This window comes from Oxyura jamaicensis, chromosome 3 (assembly GCF_011077185.1).
Source record: "Oxyura jamaicensis isolate SHBP4307 breed ruddy duck chromosome 3, BPBGC_Ojam_1.0, whole genome shotgun sequence".
NCBI lineage: Eukaryota > Metazoa > Chordata > Aves > Anseriformes > Anatidae > Oxyura > Oxyura jamaicensis.
Window position 1 is genome coordinate 8,603,386 of NC_048895.1, and position 19,667 is coordinate 8,623,052.

A 19,667-nucleotide genomic window follows, 5' to 3' on the forward strand; every position below is an offset into this window, starting at 1 on the left:
ACTGCAGGTTTTGGCACCCTCTCCTGGGGGGGTAGAGAGGGGGATTACACCTTGCACCCTGACATTAGGGTTGTGGTGACATCATCAGAACAACCATTGCTACCTTGTCTTTACTAGGGAAAAAAAAAGGTTCAATGACTAACAGAAATGATGACCTAAATAATTTTGCTACCCTGTGCTTTAAAGAAGACTTAGCATTCATATCTTTTTTATCATACTTGACAACGCTATCAAATTTCTTCTCCAGTAATGCTAAGGTGATGTAAATGAAATCCCTATTCTAGTTTTTAAGGACATATTACATGTCCTCTGATATCCACAGGCAAGGAAAGGTTGTTGGTCTTGTGTCAATGTCAATAGTGCTTCAGTAAAAACTGCTGTGGAATACGACAGAACCATTCTCAGTCCCCTTACCATGCAAAGAGCCAGCTTCCTTCAAGGCACAGCTTGTTCTGCACATGCCATAACGTGAACAGTTTCCATACCAAGCCCTTCTTTGCCAGTACTTGTGTCAGTGGCATCCTGTAGGTTCTGCAGTCTGAACTGCAGTAGGAATACAGTCAACCCCTCTTTCTAACCTCAGGCATATCCTCAAATAGGTTTGCTTTAACTTTCTACATCTGGCACTTTTTCTTAACAAGAAGTGCCAAAATGGATGTGTGTGTAAGCTGACCTCTTCTACTTTTCTCGTAAAACACCTCAGGGGAGAGATTGCAAGTGATTGTACCACCAGACAGAAAACTAAATGCCTTCACAAAGATGGCTGCAAGCACAACTTTTAGCAAGATTTTACAGGTAGTGTTGGCCACCCCTACTAATTTTTCAGAAGAAAGCTTTTGTTTGAATCCTGCCAGGTACTTTTTAAAAATAAATTGTTCTTGTTCCAGATTTTAAGTGATGAAGGAGAAAAATCAGTTGAAGGTAAAAGCTATTAGTGCTTCAAAAGGGGGGTGGGGGTGGGGGGGGGGGAACACGTCCTGCTTCGTCCCTGTTGAAACGTTGAAATTGCTCTGTTTTCCATGTATAAAACAGAACCAGAGGCACTGGAAAATCAGCGCTGAGAAAGGGCAGACTGAAATAGGGTGTTCTCCTGCATGGAGGCATTGATTATTCATGATCTTCGCCTACTGAGACTGCAGTGTAAATTGCTAATCCAATTCTTCAGAGACTGAGCCTTAGAGTAGAAGTGGTTGGGCTTGGTCTGTTGCCACAGACTGTGGTGGAGCTGCAATGATACCTTTGTCCTGGACTATGATGTGCTCAGGTACAAGATACACCTCTTGGTCAGCAGTTCCTCATCTTCTTTGAGGAAAATGGGTAAGGACTTCATCCTACAGCAGCCTTCTGCGCAGTTAACACAAAATACACAATGAGGAAGAGAGTTTTTTGGTTGCTGATGACTAAAATAGGTTGTTTCGGGGGCCTTCGTTTTGAGGCAATATTCAGGAATATGTTAATTTTTTGTCATCTGTTCTGTGACATGTTGGCACCATTATCCAACTGTGAGCTAGCCTGAAGACTACTTTACAACACTGAATATGGTTATTGGATCAATTTGGTCTGGTTTGCACCAGAATAAGCTAGTGATATTCTCCATTGTTGCTGAAGAGTCATAACATTTATTAAACAGGCTGTTTGTTTGTGATATGAAGTGCCCTAAGATACATTTTCTGGACTGTTTTTTATCTCTATGGCTGCAGAGACTGTTCTAGTAAGACTTGTGGAAGTCAGCTTTATTTCAAGTACTAGAACATAGGAATGCCCTGTGTTTTCCACAGTCACAAGCAACTTAGCTACAGGCATAATGCTTCATTTTGCTCATACCTAAGATTCCTCTGTAATGCTGTCTGTAGTCTACCCTCTACGGAGTAATACTGTAGAACAACTGAAATCACAAATGCATATCTGCTTTCATTAGAGTAGCTGGATTTAGTACTTGCCTTGAGCTCTAGGTGGCCTTGTTGTTTAAGTTTAGAGGCCTAAACATCTTTCTGGGTACAAACGAAGGTCTGAGCCATGTAAACTTAATAGCTGTAGACTTAATAGTGATGGTAGTGCTAACTCAAATGCTGTTGGAAAACATTATCAGTATGTTGTTTTCTCTTTGTAAATCCAAGTGATGTTGGTGACTGAGCTGCACTGTCAAGGCATTCTATTTTAAATTCTCTAGGAGCCAGTATTAAGTGAACTTCTGAAGTTATAGCTTATGAATTTGAGTAAGCATAGCCCTAGAGTGGGGAAAACACAACTGGTGGTTTGCTCACAGACTAAAAGGCTCCTGATTCCAGAGCATGGGAACCTGCAGATGAAGGGCACCTAATCCCATTTGGTCTCTTTCAGTCCTAGACAAAGCCGGACCCAACCCACTGAAACATTTTATCTGTTTTCCTCACTCAGCCTTGGTCTGACATTCCGGACACAAAGATGTAGTGCAACGTTAAGGGTAAGAGCGAACTTCCAAGGGGATGTGCAGGCAAGGGCTGCAACAGAAGGGCCTGCAGCAGCATCATGGAGCTGCGATGGTCATCTGAGTGTCAGTGACTTGTTGGTATGTGCAGCTTCAGCTCTCTTTCTAGAGGATCCCACACAACTTGTTTTCTGCTAAGGCTTGTATTTATTTTGTTCAGTAGAACTTGATGGAGCTGAAAAAGCAGCTTTCTCTGTGAGAAGCTGGAAATGGCAGTTGCTGAAGCTTTTCAAGACAATGCGTCCTGGTTTCAGCTAGGATAGGTTTATTTTTTCCTCCTAGTATGGAACAGAAATCAGTCTGAACTGGTATCTGAGAACAGAGACAAAGTATCTTTGGACACAAAACCCACTAGCAAAGGCTTGCTTTTTAATCTTTTACAGTAAGCGGGCTGCTGAAGGTTCCTTGCTCTAACCTGTGGCTGCTTTAGAAACACTTTGCAGGCTCCTGTAATATGAATGGCTCTGTAATTCCTAGCACTGCACTATTCTTCTGCTTGTAAAACTTGCAGAAAGTCTACTTCCTTCATGTGCAGGTCTGTCTCCTCCAGCATCTATCTAGGGGAAAGGGGCTTGGAGGTCTTCAGTTTAAAATAGTTGGGCCTAGGTATCTGCTACTTTATTTTATGTTCTGTCTAGCTTTCCTCTGTGATATTTTTTTCTTTTCAGCCTATACTTTTCCTTTCAGCCTGTACTAATTATGTCATAGCATCAGTCTCAGCAGCACTATTGATTTTAATTCAAGGACATTAACTTGGTCTCTGCAGTATAAGGGCTGGTAAGCTTCTTATAGATGGAAACATCTCTTAATGATCTTTCCATCAAATACCTATTGCAGAAGGAAGCCTTTTAGGGGATATAGCAAGACCATAGCAGGATCCAGTTGGGCACCCTTCTGTAACTGTGATCTTGCCCCTGACAAGCCCCGTACAGCATTCCTGGAGCAGCAGTGGGAGTGGGTGACTGACTGGGGTCAGACCCCTACAAGCTGTGGCCTCTTCAGAACAAGAGAAGTAGCTTTTTATAAATAACACATTTGATGACAGAACTGTCTGTTGGCTTCACTGCTCATTTTTTTATTCTGTAAAAGGGATTCAGGAAAGGGGAATGTAGACTCCAAATATTTCACTGACAGGTGGAAGCAGCTGGGGATGTTGCTGGGTGGGATGGAGGAGACAAGGAAATTGTGGTGAAGTGCTCTGGTCTTGTAACGCTTGAGTGAAGCCTTAGAATGTTGTTATCCAAAATGCTTGCATTTTTTTTTCACTTTGTTTAAATTGTCCAAAGCCTCCTCTCTGACCATCTCACTAATCCCACCTGAGATTAAAGAAACTTGTCAATGGCTATCTGCATTTGATTTAGCAAAATCACAGTTTCTTAGAGGATGAACTGCCAGTTCCTTTTTTTTTTTTTTGGTAATGTAGTGTCTTATTAAATCATTCTTTTCAATGTCTTGCATTAGTTATGTTTTTATACAATACTTTTTCTTTTGATCTATACAGGTTTCCACTGGTTATTTCAAAGTCCTTTTCTATTTCCTTTGTAGTGGTCTAGGATTCTGCATACACAAGCAATGTGATTTTTATTATTATTATTATTGCATGTCAGTGAAATGGAAATAGCTTTCCCTGAGGGATGGTCTAGAGATGCTGGGGAGGCCAAGTGAGTGAGGGGAAAAATCACTGAAGCCATTTTACAAGTTACTTGCATCCTGCTTTTGGAAGTCTCCAATGTAAAAATCAGTGAAGGTAATACCCACAGGTCATTGTGTATATATACTTGATCCTAGATTAGGTTGTATTTATATAGAAAAACAAGATTTTTGACATCACCTGCTATAATGCTTGAAAGAATTGTCTTCAGCTGCCCTTCCTGTTTAAAATCGTTTGGGATAATAGCAGATTAAAAGCACTTGTTTAGCACTTCTAGTGCGAAGAAAAAAATATTGTTTGCAAGGAAAAGAGTGATTATTAAACCTGGGCTCATGAAAATATAGGGAAGAAAAAAGACAAGCAAGTTCATGGGGCCTGAGAAACGCAAGGGAACAAAACTGAAGATGAAAAGGGGAACAGCAAAGGGAAAGGGAAAAAAAATATTTTGAATTGGCATGTTCCATGAAGGGAAAAAAAAGCCTTCCCACTTTTTCTAATCATTCATAATTTTGTTTTTGTTTAAGGCTGGATCTTGAAATTCTGAAACAGGCTTTAAAGATGTGTTTTTCAAAGCATGTAGCAATTGCATCTGGAAGAGGAACAATGCAATGTAGTTCTGTAGAAAAACAGATTGGTCTCTGTGGTCCAAGTCATATGAATGTGGGCAGAGAAGACTACTTCTTACATAGTAGTTCCAGGGTTGGTTGGTTTGTTCTGTAATCTAAGCTATAATTTGGAGTGACACATTACTGAGGTTTTATTTAGTGTAAAAATATTTACAGTTAAGTGAAGGGAAATAATTCCAAGATATTGGTTGATCGTGTGCCTTTTTGCTTTTCTGAGAACACGTCAGCCAATTTATTACAGTATACTGAAACGCAGGTTTGCTGCTGGGCTGTCTGAGCTGCTTAAGCAGCCATGGTGGGCCCTCTAGTGCTGACTGTTGCACGGAGAGGGGTGCTCTCGCCTTGCAAAAAACAATTGCTGCAGACAGAGTGGGCATCTCAAGCCCAGGTGTCAGTGTGGAAAGTTCTAGTTTGGTCCAGCAGCATAAGGCTCACAAGGCATCTTCTGTGACATGAAGTGCCACAAAATGCAAGTCTTTGCAGTAAAAATCAACAAGAAGTCCTAGATGTCCTTGGTTTAATTAAGATTCTGGGGTTTTCCAGTCTCTTTTCTTTTAACTGTATGTAGCAGTATCCCCGAGCAGCATTACTCTTCTAAATGCAGGCTTAATGGCATCTTGATTTTGAAAAAGAGCGGCAATTCTGTTACAGGGCCGGGCCAACGTGTAGAAGACTAATTCTCTAATTATGAGTGAAAATGGCAAACTTCTGGTTTGATGCTGTGGAAAAACTCAAGTATAATCAGTTGCAGTGTGCTGAACAGTTACTGTTGAATACTTTGGGGGGGGAAAAAAGTTTGTGCCGTAGGGTAGAGTGCAAGTTTCTTGTTTTCTTTGTTAATCGAAAGCTACCTTTTAGACTTGTAATCATTTCTTAAGGCTTAGCAGCTGTGATAATTGGGCAATGTCTTTGCATGCAGGAACTGCTAACCCTACAGTATTCTATGTACTTATCCTCCATACCCTGTGGATATTTTGTTGTTGAAATGAAGCTGTCATGCACGCAAGCAATATTTATGGCTAAGTAGAAACATCACCTGGTACTTTTTTTTTTTTTTGGGGGGGGGGGGGGAGGGAAGTAGCTTTGCAATTAAAATGCAAGTGAGTTTTGCAATTCAGATTGCTCTATCATGCTAATTTATGATAGAGCCATCTTCTGTCTTCACCTGTGCTTTATCCCACACTGTCTGTTAGCTAGCTTAGTATTGATTTTTCCCTGAGTACACAGGAAAATACTAATGCTTTTTTTTTTTTTTTTTTTTTTTTGGTCAGGATAATGGACTGAAGCATTCAGTTAAGGTCTTCTGGTGCTAACTTGCTCATCTTTCTTAACCAAATTAAAGTTAAATCCATGTAGGTCCATGCTGTAGCAGCTATGTGCTCCTGAAGATTACATGAAAAAGTTCCATCTGGCTGAGCTACCCATCTATTGCCAATATCTTTTTCCTGAACATGCCAAGTCCTGTTTACCAAGTCTGCCGAGTGCCTACTTGGCATGCATGTGATTGTGAGGACTGTATTCCCGTCATCCTCAGTGCTGCAGAAAGCAGAGCCCTTTTCAGGCTAGCTGGAGCTGTCTATGGTACAGACTGGCTGCTGCTAGTGGGGAAGTTTTATTTTTGGTCCTCTTTCACACACTGCTCTGTCATCCTGGTATGTGTGCGTGTACCAGCATCGCAGCTGGGATCCACTGAGTGTGACCAAGGTGGTGGCTGGAGTGGGGTAGATCATGTAGGGACTGAAAAGGAGACCTTTGGCTGCTACCATTGTGCACTTCTACTAAGAACTGTGGTTGTTAACCAGCTGTATGTGTACTACCTCCATGATTTGTAGATAGTAAAATATCATGAAAGGATCACTGCAATGTTGCAAGGCTTTCAAGTGCCTCTTGTACTCACTCTGGTCAACTCCAGAGCCTGATACACAGCTAATCTTCCTGCAGCTCTTTTGTTGCTGCTTCACTGCCTTCTTGGGCTCCTTTGGGAGCAGCTTTGCTTGATTTATTTAAATATAGCTGAATGTGAGTGCAGCACTGTGTTCACCACTTCAGGGGCGCAGGGTGCAGTGCCTCTTTATTTACTGGCTGTCTGCTTTTAAGGGCTTTTTTGGTGAAGTCACTGCTTTCCATTTTCTTGCACGAATGGAAAACAGACATTCCCGTAGGCAAGACTGTTACAACCAAAGAAAATCCTAGGGATTCACCCAACGTAGGGGCTTGGAGGGGATGGAGTGTTAGTGGGTTAGATGTGCAGCTGGTCTGTCTAGTGATAGCAAATAGAAAGGTAACTTTGAATAGAAGGGCTCTGATGCTTGTTTTGTGGAGTGCAGCCTTCTGCCCTCTTTCCCTTCTCCATTTGAATAAGGCTTGCTTGCACCTTCTCTCTTCTATCTCCGGTTTCAAGTTAGTACCAACAGAGAACACCAGCAAAAGAAAGAAGGTGAGGCAGGAGTTTCAGGCTTTAGTGCCTGGGAGAGAGATGAAAGAGGCTGGACTCTGTCCATCTTTTGTTCAGAAGTGTGCAGAGCTGTGTGGCATGAGGGCTCTTGGGGCTGTGGGTTGGACATGGACTTTGTGGCTGCCTGCTTCTATCTTGGTGACCTTAGGTTTTGCGCTCTTGACTTTGACACAGTCACTGCATTTCTAGGACACAGAATGAATTCTCAGGAAAGAGTTTATTTTGCTCAGTCCAAGTTATCAATTGTCAGTGCACTAGATAGGTCTTCTAACAAACTCAAGTTCATCTCTGCAGTTATTCAGCTGATTTAGATTATTGTGTCTAGGTGAAGAACTTTCTTCTGCAGCTGTGGAGTGTCTAATATGGTATTGGAAAAGCTTCTGTCTTCTATCTACAGAGATTTTTTTCCTTGCAGTATCGCATGCTGTTGCCCCTCAGTGTTCAAACTCCTCAGCCCTGTGCCCAGAAACTTTTGATGAAAGGGAGTGATTGATCTTGGACTTATATATGGACAGTTATATGGGTTTAAATGCAATGTCAGTGGCTTTGAATAAACCACTACAGACATTTGAGGGTCAAGACAGTGTTGGACAGACTAGTTTTCTATACAAACAGTTAAAATGGCCTATATGAGTAAAAACTTGAGATTAAGTGAAGCATCCTGCTGCTTATCTTGAGCTGTTTGTTTGAACAGCAGGTAAACTGCATACAAATAGTTCTGTTTAAATCCAGTTATACCCACTTCCATCCTGATGTGACCCTTGCATGTAGGGAAAAAGAAGGGCTGCTGCCTCCCGGGCTGTCAAGACCTCGTTAGATGAGGTGATGCCAAATATATCAGCAGCATGGCACTGAATGGGTGGCTAGCTGCTTTCCATCCCGCGCTGATGGGCCCTGACAGCTCATACAGTTGTGTGTAAACAAACCTCACAATTAAAATGCACTTATTGATCTGGTTGAAAGAAATGTGTGGTTTTTCTGAAGTCTGGAACAATAGTTTTTTCACATGAATTCTATTCCTGGAGATGGATATGCAATATCTCCTTCCTTCCCCCCCTTAAGAAGAGAAGTTTAGGCAGTAATTATAAAGCAGAGAATTAATGTTGTGGGGGAAGATTAATGATTCCTTGCTCATGCTTTTACTTGACAGCTGAAAATTGAGAAGACAAAGGTACAACAAAATGTACCACACACCTCTCTAGCTGTTTGGCAGCAGGGCCCAGGCCACCTGTTGATGGTGGTATAAGCAGTTCAATAAAAAACAGAGAGACCAATGTGTCAGGTGTGCGAGTTAGATTATACACAGTTTTGAAAGCGAGGAGACAAGGAAGCCAGTCAAGAGGATTCCAAGATAGGTGTAATTTGAAGTAAGTCATCAAGGAAAAAAAAATAAGAAAGGGAGATTGTTAATGGGAAACTGAGTAGAGAAAACTGGTTTTGAATTTTGTGGTGGGGATGTAATGTTGAAATCTAAAGTGAAATGTAAGGGATGAGTATTCAATGCCAGCGTTGCATCTGGGTTTATCAGGGAGAGGGAATAGGTGTGTTGGCATGTAAGGCAAGACATTGGAGTTGGTTGTGGTGAGTCAAGGCAGTGAGACAAAGGGCTGAAGGTAGAGGTGGTCACATCCGGATGGAAGTGAGGATAACTGTACTTAGACAGAACTATACAGACGTCTGGGAGAGCTGCCCTCTACACTGTGCCTTGCTGTGTCTCAGGCATGGCTTGGAGAAGATGACTGAGCATTGGCACAACATGTGACATGGGGAGGTTGCTGTAGATGTTAGCTCTGTCAGGAGGCAATTTCTGTCTCACTTCACTGGGGAGGTGAATGCTAATCGAGGATGACTTTAATCTGTTTCTGCACCATGAGGCAGAAGGTGACCAGACCAAGGAATGGGGGTTATTGCAAAAATGCTTCTGTTAGAGTGAAATTTCTGGTTTTAGTTCAGTGGCCATGAAAATCTTTGTGTGAATAAAACCATTCTCACAGTAAGAGTTGCAAGCCATTGGTAGGTTTCATTTGATTAAAAGTTGAACAAATAGTTTGGCTTCGCTGCATTCATATCAGTGTAGAGCAAGGTCAAGCACTGTTTCAATGGCTGAAGCAATGAAGCTGTATGTTTATTTCATAGCGTGAACTTTTTTTGGGAGGGGGGAGAGGTGAGCAAGGCATCTCTAAATATAGCAGAGGACTTTGAGCAGCTATGTCTATGATCACTAAGCATATTGTCTCTATACATATTCTGTTACATTCTTGTGCTACATGACAGCTATTACTACTATTACTACTTTCCTGGTAATTAAGATGCATTATAAGAATTTTCTTGAAACTGCACTCCCAAAACAGTGTTTTTGCTGCTTGGTGGTAGCTGTATTCCCACTGGCTTAGTACTTTTTGCTGTTGAAGCCCAGCTCGCTCTACTCAGCATTAATGTCTTGCACCTGCTGAAAGTGGCTAAAATTAAGAAGAGAAAAAGCATAGTAAATGGGGGCAAAAAGAAATAAAATTCTCTAGCACTTTTTGTGGTCAGTATGGCTATTTTCCTCTGTCCATAAAGATGGAAACATCCCTACAATCCTGTATAAAACTGAGCAGTTACCACATACTGGATTTAGTAAGACTATTTGTCACTACCTGTGCACGCTAACCTTAGCTGCTAAGCATGGGTATATAAATAATGCATATAAAAAGCACAGGGTTAATGGTGTTGATATGCATATTGTAGCTACTTGGTGCTGACATAAGTTTCTTCTGTTGGAGCTTGCCTTGTTTGCACAGCTAACCGGTAAGTGTTAATTTGTGTATAACTGAAGAGTGTATCTGCTTTGAAAATACAGGCTTTATAGCCACATAAAAAATTATAGAGTACCAGACATGATTTTGTTCTGTGGGCTGGTTTGGAAAACCCAGTATGCAGTAGGAAAACAGCTGTTAAATATAGTTACACAACTTACTAATATGCAGCGAACCTTCTTTCTAGCTTGGGAGCTCGTGCATATGGATTAGATGGTGGCAGATGACTTTGTGTGCTTGCTCTCCTCTGCCTCATTATTTGCAAATTGCAGCAGCCGATGTCACTTGCAGATTCAAGAGTTAGGGTAGCTTTTGCTCAAGGACACTGCTAGCCCCTTATTTTTTTTTCCTCTTTGCCATTCATTAGGTTTTAGGTAGATTGGCTTTCACCCACTTAGTAATTTCATTTTCAGCACTAGGTTTGCATTTTAATCTTCTTGGTAATTTGCAGCATGTTAATTTAGAGTGGAGCTTTTTTACCCATTTCTTTTTAAAGGACCCTGGAGATGTATTAAACTGTTCGTATCAGTATGCTTGCAGCTACTTCATTAGCACTAAATATTTAGGATATAACAAGGAAGGTCAGGTGTACAAGGCTTTCTTGATAGCATTGCAGGAAGGATGGGTTTTATTTGGAGGGGATGGAGAAAGGGGTGGAACTTGAAAACTTCTTACATGCTGACTTTAAAGCTGTAGAACAGTTCATGTGGAACAGGAACGTGTTGGCTAGATAAGCGGCAGCTACAATATCTGTACAGGCAGTTACAGCAACGCATTAAATATGTGGGCCAGCTGATGGATTTCTGTCAGAAGGTGTCCTGACCAAGCAAGCTTTGCAAATCCAAGTCTTCTGTACAGATGATCCTAAGAAGTGGTTACTTAAAGCAAGTCTTCTACTTGCAAAAGCATTTCTCTGGTATAGGAGGCGTTTTCTATTGTGAGCTGAGAGAGGTCAAAGAGTCAAAAAATCAGTTGCGGGGAGGTAGGGAAAGGGGGAAGGGATATGATGTATCTATAGAACCTTATTTGAGACAGAATGCAGTATGAGTCTGGGACAAAGGCACTGGTTAGGAATCTTCTGGTGGAGAAGAACAATTTTCCTTCAAAGACTTTGTAACTGTCAGAAGTCTGACTTACAATATGCAAGTAAACCTTCTAATGCTTTAAATGTTAAGGGAAAAGTGTTTAAGACTGTTCTGTAGCTTGGGATTCTTACCACACTGTTTGAAAAACAGTTTAAATCCTTGCTTTGTTTGCTGCAAGATTAAAAACTTAAAGGAAACCATCTTGATCATTTTGTTGAAGGCTATTTTTGTTTTTTAACAAGAAATCCCATCTTGGGCAAGATAGTCTGGCCTTGGGTGGAAGAACATCAGAATAACTCTGGCCCTCAATGCTTTTGTTGTTGTTGTTGCTTTATTTCGTGTGCTTACATCCTTAGCTTTGGCTTTCTGCTGTCATCATAGTCCATTAAGTTGACCCTTGTGTAAACCCATACTGACTCCCCTTTCTTCCAGGGTAAATAAATACAAGCACCACTGGTAGCTTGCTCTGTTGGATATCCAAGTGGGTATGTAGCACAGCACGCTTTTCCTGCTTCAGCAGCAAGTCAGAGGGCAGCTACTGACTGCTGTTGTGTTTGTAGGGAGGACTTTAGAGAAGAAATTGCATTAGCTGTTTCTCCGACTCTCTAACTGGACACCTTTTTCAGAAGGTCGTGATTAAGTTGTGCTGGGCATTGAGGAATGCTCTACTGAGTTCAGTGAATGTGTAAAAATTTACGGAAAAAATGTTTTCACTGTGTGCATTTATAACTAGTGGGGGAGAATCCTTCATTCCTTCACTTCTCTTTTGAATCCAAAACATACCTCAGGACTGACTTCAGAGTGTGCCAATCCCATCACTGCACAGCCACAGCAGTGACTAGGAAGCAGCACACTGCTCAGGGCATGGCATACATCAAATGGGGAAGTGAAAAGACTTGTAAAAATTAATTTGCATCACTCCACCTCTACTGCATCCTGGTTGTAAACTGCCATCTTGTTAAATAACCATTTGCTGTTTTTCAGTGGCCCAAATAAGGCATTAACCAAAATTGCAGTTTCTGACAAGCTAATGAGTTTGGTCTCATCAGCCAAACTGAAAGTGAAGTCTCATAGAGTTCAGTTACGTTGAAATGAAACAGCTCCCTCATGTTCACCCTCCTCTCAAAGCTGCAGGGCTGCCAGCTGATCAACTGAGCACTGCTCTCCCTGCTTTTGGAGAGCTGCTCTTCCTGCTATTTCTTCCCAGCAAAGGCTTCCTGCTTTCTGCTTGCCAAATGTCCTTGCTTAGTGCCCTCCAAATGTGGTTTTGGTCTGTGTGAGGGAGGAGTAGGAGTAGGGGAAAGAAAAGCTTTTATGCACAAACTTTGAGCAATGGTTTTTCTTGGCTTGTGTTTTTCAGCTTGTTTCAGTGAAGGGGTGGGAAGAAGGGGTAAAGCACTATTCCAAGCTCCAACAGAGGCGTCAGGGACACTTTCCAACATGGGCTTTAGCTGGGCTATGCATGCCCAAGCTACAGATCCATGGTAGGATTTTCATCACATCCAAGCATGAAAACTTGATGGCAAGCCCAAGATACAAAAGGTGTGGGGAAGGGTTAGAGCAGAGATGGTCAGCAGACAGGTTTGTCTTATGGGCGCAAGAGACTTTTGCAAAGGTGATGGTTCAGAAACTTAACTCTGTGGTGACAATTGGCTTTTTGTGACCCAGTGGATGAGCATGTTATCTCTTAAGTGAAAGTTCACTGGATTTCTCTTAGGAATCTTAGTGGAAGCTGAAATGTGTGTGTAGGAGGAGTTAACCAAAATTTGGGTTTGCAATACTGAATCCTCGTGGAGTGGCATCTGAATGCTGCAGCTTGGCATCGTTGCTCATCTGTCTTTGTTAAGGGCTAAAAGGGTTAAAACAAGCAGCGCCGCAAAACCATCATTACACAAAAATCACTGAGAAATGGCAGTGGTTTCTGCTGGTACATAGCATCCATGAGTTTGGTAGCATATACATGTGGCTTATTCTGTGTGTGCAGCACAAAGCTGTGGAAAACTGGGCACCCCATAAAATCTCCCTGTGTCTGGCTGCAGCTGGGGAAAGGACTGTAGAAAAGGGTCTGTGCAAAGGTTTTCCTTCCGAGTTTTACTGGCTGCTCAATTCTCTGTTTTGCTGTATGTGAGGGCTTTCCCGAGATACAAAAATGTTTACTCTGCAGAGCGAGACTGACTGGGAAACTCGGCACTGGTAAGCCGCAGGATGGGTAGGAAACCACTGGGTGGCAGCTGAGACTAAACCATGCAACTGCTCAGCAAGCGGCATTCTTGGGTCTTACCTCCCAACAGGTACAGGCAAAGATCAGGCAAAATGTATGCGGTCTCCTTGCTAATATCTTCTAGTATGTTTGTCAGGAATTGGAAAAGCAGAAAGAAGCGCCAAGATTGCTGTGGACCTAACTATGCTGTGGTGCATCTCAAATCACTGCACCAGAGTTACACAATGTAATCGAACGTGTGGTTGTGGGGCAGGTTTTGAATGTTTTGTGTATTCAAAAGTAGTGTTCACTCTTAACCATCGTCCTTTTTTCCTATCTGTTTTTATACAAACCGTAAATTGTCTACTTTAAAGGAGGGTAGGGGGAAAAAATCTCCTGTTTTACTTCCTCTGCTGTACTGAATATGTAAATAGTTATCTTCGATAAGGTAGGAGCGTTTTCCCACTGACAGTAGGGTCGGTTATACCTTGAACACTGCTGCCTCTCATCTCATTGTGTTGCATTTTGTGACAAGGTGATGTCGGCCCTTTGGGATTATAGCTTAAAAAACAAAAGTGAAGTTTCAAGATTGCAGTGAGTATTGCTCTATGGAGAAGCTCTGCGTTTACCTCATGCTTACTTTGCCTCATTGCACAGATTCCTAGACGACTGCATACAGAAGTAAAATACCAGGGAAAACGTAGGCAGAGCTAGTCATTGAGAAAACAGGGTGTTAGGAAACAACTGTTTGCTTTGTGTTTTGAAAATATTTCCACTGTAAACTGGTTTCTAATGGAAGCAAGCGGGGGACAGTGTCAATGAGGCCCTTTTCCTTTGCGGATAGGACCTGGGACGCACGTACTCATGTTCTGGAAATGTAATTTATGGCTGAGACTGTTCTGATTCATTAAAGAGCATGGAAACCATTCACCTAGGGCCTGAATGCTCTGCCATGTGATTGCTTTCATGTTTAGAGTAAACCTTATCTGCCATGTGCTAACCCTTCTTCTATCCACGCTGCAAATTAAAGTAATTAGCAAACAAAAGCCAGCTTGTAGACTTTCCATTGAAGCTGCTAAAGTACAAACAGACACAGAAGCATCAAGGCACTTTTTCTTTGTTTAAACATTACAAATGTCATTGATCACTTTACAGAATTAATCGGAGGGGGGTAAAAAAATTAATAGCTGTGTGTGAAAGGGTAGGCAGTGAAAAACGAGCGAATGTTAATGCGAGTACTCTGGTTGTCACTGGTAGCACTTCAAGCAAACAAGACACTTTGCTGTAGCCTGGCTGAAGAATATTTTTCTATAGTACAGAGAAATGAAGTGTATAGCATAGTGAATGTGCTCTGAAGAGCCATTTCCTGGAAGCCATTTTCACTTGTACTGTAGTCTACCCTTAAAGCGTGGATGCCCCTTCTTGTGCTTTTGTGCTGGGGCTTTCCATTCTCTGCTGTGAGCTACAGCAATATATGGTTACTGCTGAGAGAGGAAACTTTCTGGGAAGGTGTAGATGCTAAAGAAAGCAAAAGATGGCTTCTTTGTTTGTATTATTTTGCTTGAAATAGCTCAGAAAACTGATTCCCATTGCTTCTCCGGTGACCATTTAAGTTCAGATTTGACTGGGATAACAGCTCAGTCATTTTTTTCCATTAGGAATTGAGAGGTTTTGTGGGTGGCTTCTTGCAGTAGATCAAAAGCTGACAGGTTGTTGAAAGGTAGTTCTTTTTCATTGATTTGTTTCGCTTTCTTTATTGCATTATGGTCAGCTGTAATATGGTCTTTGATTTTTCTGTCATTTTTTACTTTTTCTTATGCCTCTAATTCTTGGTTAGACTTGAAGGGTTTGATGTTGTGCTCTGCTGAGCTCCAACTTCTTGTTACAAAGTCTGGATACTGACAAACTTATGGGTGCTATACCAGGAGCTGCACAGACATTCAAGTGCTTTAAATGAATTATAGAGCTTCACTGACTCCGTTAGAACAGACTGTGGGAAACAGCCCAAGCGAGCAAGGTGTGCTGACCTCCTGTGCTGTTATGCCTCTTTGTCTTGCTCTTGTGTTGTGCGGTAGAGAGCTGGATCTGTCTCGGAAGGCCCTGTTGTTTGGTTGATGACAGGCTGACCCAGGAGCCCTATGAGCTAAGCTAAATGGCAAGATGGATGTATGTGAATCAGCTATCAGTGGGCCTAAAGATTGGAGTTCTCCTGAGATAGTATGTGTTACCTTTTCCTCCAGTGCAAACAGTGCTGATCAGTCTCTGAAAAACTGAGTATGGGAAGAATAGTGATGGTGCTTTCTCCAGGAATAAAACATCTTTATATGTGAAAACTGTTTCTATGCCTCAGCTGGTGTTGAACTTGTTTTTACAGGCCAGACTCTTACAAATGTCACAAACATGGAGATCTGTGCACAATTTCTGTGTAACTACGTAAATAACCAAATTACCAGTCCAGATTTTCCCACTTTCTTTTGGCATTAAAGGCAGCCTGAAATACAACTATTTTTCAGTGAATAAAAGTTATTATATTTGCTCTTGATGTTAAATGAGTCATGCTGTCAGGCAGTGGATAAGAAAGTTTGAGAGGAGGTAAAACTATTTCTCTGTGGTGTCATCCCTACCTTCATTGTATGAGTCATGACCCAAAAAAAAAAACAATGGAACTGACTCCACCTCTGCAGCAGGGCTGCTTCATCAGACTAAAGACAAAGAAAATAATCCCACCCCACTGAGTTACAATCCAAATATTGCTATGAGTGTAAACATTTTTAAATTGTCCTTTCCTGAGATGTAGCTCGAAGAATGGGTGCTCTAGCAATGCTTTTGCAAATTCAGCTTCACTGATGAAATTTCCAGGATTTTAGATGTACCCATCCTCTTGTTCAAGGGTGTACTTGTATTTCTGGCTACGTTTTCATGGTGGTTGTTCAGTGGTATTTTTGGGGGGTGGAGATGGTCTGTTCTCTAGGCTGGATGACCACCAGCTCGTAGCCTTTTGTTGTAGGAGATGCACTTCAGCCCTCGGATCATTTTCATGGCCCTCCTCTGGACCTGTTCCATGTGTGTTATTCAGGGCCCAGGAAACAGGGGGGCTTGGAAACTGGGGGTCTGGGAGAGGGTCAAAAATGCGGTCCATTAACATTGTCCTCTTCACCAACCTTCTGGGAGGATCTTTACTCTTACTTCTATTTCTACACTGCACTCCAATACTTGTTAGAAAGAAGACCGACCTTCTTCTTATTCTAGCCTTGACTTGGCCTCTCTGACATATCTCCTTGGGTCTCTTTGACCCCAGAAGATAGGTCAACCCCTTCACTTCGGTACTCAGACCCGCATTCTTTACTAAACCGTTCTGAATATTTTTTAAATGGATAACGTAATGTCGATTAGGTTCTCATCGTTGATGGACCTCCTTTTTTGACCTTCTAATGAGTTTTTCTCTTTTCTTCTCTTCTTTTATTTTTTCTCATCTTTGCTTTTTTTCTGAATTTATCTGCGTTTTCTGTCTCTTTCCTCCATGTCTGACTGTCTTTCTGATCTTCCCCCTTAGCTTTTTTTTTCCTGTGCCTGACCTCTCCATTTTTTTTCAATATGTATGCCTAATCTTCTCTGTTTTTCTCTGGCTCTTTTTTTTTCCTTTTCTGAGCTTTTTTTAACTTCTTGCTTTCTCTGATCTTTTTTGACATTTTTTGCTGACTTTCCCTGACCTTCTTTTTACCCTTCTGACCTTCTTTTCATATTTTTTTTTTTTTTGCCATGCCTGACCTTTTCACTGATCTTCTCTTTCGCATTCTCTAACCATCTTTTTTATGTTGTCTGACATTCTCCTATTCATCCTTCTGACTGCCTTTTTCTCCATGCCTGACTTTTTCTCCAGCTTTCTAACTTCTTCAGTTTTGTGGTCCTTTTCTCAATCTTTGACCCTTTTATTCCTTGTGGTTTCAGACATGCATTTCTGTTCTCCTCTGTGACCTTTTTGCCAGTCTCCGCAGACCTTATTTTTCCTCAGTCCCCGACTTTCTTTTCACTTTTTTTTTTTTTTTTTCCTATGACCTTTTTCACCACGCTGTGACCTTCTTTTCTTTTTGTTCTTCCGACTTTCTCTTTGCCTTTCTGACCTTCCTTGTTCTATTTTCGCCCTTCACCAATTCCATCTCCTATCTTCTATATTTCTAAATCCTGAAATATTCTTGTAGTGGTGTCTTGATTTTTGCTTGACTTTTAATTAAGCATTTGAACTGTGTTTTTCTCTGAGAAAACATTTTTTATGGATTGTGGGTTATGTCTGGTTGCAGAGAAATAACCCTTTCGGATTATAAGCCTCTAATATGATTTTAAAAGAGATCCCGAGATACACCCCACAATCATCCTGGTCAGCACATTGAGTTTTATTTTCACATTAGGACATTTTGCTAAGCATTATTTTACTCTAAGTCATTGGTAATATGGATTTAAAAAAAAAATTAGCAAGTTCCACCATACAAGTTCCTCATGTCCACCATTAATTTTGTAACTTGTGTTTTAATTGAAAATCGGTGGATTGGCCTGGATCTGCATTTTTCTTATTTTTGTTAGTAAAACATTTGACATGTTGGCAGTACTTGGAACTGGTGTCTTGTGCTGAACATTGTGTATTTCCAAAAGCACTCAACACTGGGGGCTTATGGTTTTTCTGGCTTTGTCCCATTTGGCTTGGTTTTGTTTAGGTCTCATTCCATTTTGGAGTCATCTGATGGTATCCCTCTTTCATCTAGAAAACCCTGAGGTCAGTGATAAAGGTTTACAATAGTATCAGTCTGATTGTTGAGGAGCAAATCAGCCAAATTCTACTGAAATTCCGAGAGCTATGCTAGACTATGATACCAGGCAATCTTGTGATCAAAAGCACTTCTCTTAAATGAATGGATCTACTCTTCTTTGCAAGAGAATATCAAAACTGTGGGGCAGGGGAGACACACATGTTGCCCTGCGAAGAGCATTCAAGTGTACCTTCCCTCTCTCAGGATATGACTGGCTCTTGCTGCAGCTTTGAATAAGCCTGGGAAGGGATGGTTCTTCTGACTCCGGAGTGAACTAGGAAGAAGCTTTTGTTTGGAAGAAGTGACTGGAGCTGAAGATGCTGTTTTGGAGCAAGTCTGAGGTATCATCTGTTCTTTTTCCTTAAGGACTGTTCACTTCATTACATCCCCAGAGCTTTGAAATTGTGCAAGTTCCAGCCAATTTTCTCTACCCCTGTTTTTAGCTTTGTCAGGACTCTGGGACCCTGTAGCTCTTCAAAAAGCAGCTCATTTCTAACACAATTTAAAAGCATCTTTAAAAGTAAAGTTTTAGTCTTGGTACATCAGTCAAAATCATACAATATCAGAAGGTAAATAAGAAATACTTCTGGGCAGATACTTGCAAGCTGCGGAGCTACAGTTTGCTTAGAGGTGCTGGCTTTTCATCAGAGAGCAATAGAGCAGAAATAGAAAATGGGTAAATGTTTGCGGGAGGAAGGTAAACTTGTTTGTGATGAGTGCTTATCATGAGTTGGGTGATGAGGGCAGCTAGTGTACGTCATCAAAAACATCATTTCTGTTCCCTGCAATTTAAGTACGTATCTTAGCTAAGTGCACTAGAGCCTTAATTCAGATAGTTATGCTCTGCCTTGCATTACTTCATGCTGGAAAAATAAATGTTTTCCAGTGAACTAGAATGAACAGATGCAGCTGCAAATAGCTAGCAGATGTTTGAAGCAAGTGAGCAGGAATCAGCCTGAGGGGCCTGTCCTGGGGGAGGCAGCTCTCCTTGGAGTTGAGAGACAGGGAAGGACCTGAGGAAGCTTTCCCTGAAGAGCTGACAGACAACACTGGAATGACTTTTTCAGCTTAGATGAACAAGGTTCAATTAAATTCCAGAACACTCTTCTATTGCCCTTTTTATTTATTTGTCAAAAGTACAAATGACGTGTGCTTGTTGTTTGGCAGCCAAGGTGAGATGGGTATCCTGGACGCATATATTTAGAGCATAAGAATGGCCATTAATTATTCTTTCAGTCTCCAGAAACTGTTTGATGTCTAAAGAAAGTAGTGGCTCTTCTGTGCAGAGCAGTGCCTGAATAGTTTTTCAGTCTTTGTGCAAATGTGAATGCTAGGTGAAACGGACCTGTTTCTGCAGCTCCTAGGAAGGTACACATTCCCCAGGAAGAGATACTGTTTGAAAGTATCTGAGTATCTCATTTCATTTCATCGTGTTCTTTTGCAGTCTGTGCTGACTTCTTCCTGAGCATGCTGGCTTTTGTGAAGCACCTGGCCTTCCATGCATGTGGTATATGATGGGAACGTGAAAGCTGATAGCCGTGCGCGCACACACACACACACCATTCTTTGGGGCCTGGGTATGC